Genomic DNA, 357 nt, shown 5'->3' on the forward strand with positions numbered 1-357 from the left:
AACAGGGAGGAGATGGGAAAAGGAGCACCGAGGAAATCCCTAGGGATGGGCCCAGGGAGGGAAGGGGACACAAAGGACTGAGGCTGGGAGTGCTGGGGCCATATCCCTGGAGAGAGAGTGGTGACTGCAGGCAGGGTGCTGGACTGGTGGGACTGGTGCTGTGCCAGGTGGCTGGGCAGCCCATGCCATCCCCGTGGGTGCTGGTTTGCCAGCTGCTGCCGGCCCGCCTGCGGGAACGCGCTGTGTGTACATGTGGGTTGTTGAGAACAGGACACATCGCTGCTGCCTGGGTGAGACACTCAAGGTGGGAGAAAAGGAGAGGATGGAGATGGGGCAAGATGTGGGGCAGCGACCGAC

The 357-nt window shown here is 62.5% G+C and overlaps 1 protein-coding gene across 1 annotated transcript in view; it reads right to left on the reverse strand.

Moving 5' to 3' along the window:
- TRIM65 (tripartite motif containing 65) overlaps positions 1–357 on the reverse strand; it is a gene marked incomplete at both ends in the record, with an annotated part of 3,477 nt that overhangs the window by 1,297 nt on the left and 1,823 nt on the right. The window lies entirely within an intron of this gene.

This window comes from Pterocles gutturalis, unplaced genomic scaffold (assembly GCF_000699245.1).
Source record: "Pterocles gutturalis isolate BGI_N339 unplaced genomic scaffold, ASM69924v1 scaffold18328, whole genome shotgun sequence".
NCBI classification, from domain to species: domain Eukaryota; kingdom Metazoa; phylum Chordata; class Aves; order Pterocliformes; family Pteroclidae; genus Pterocles; species Pterocles gutturalis.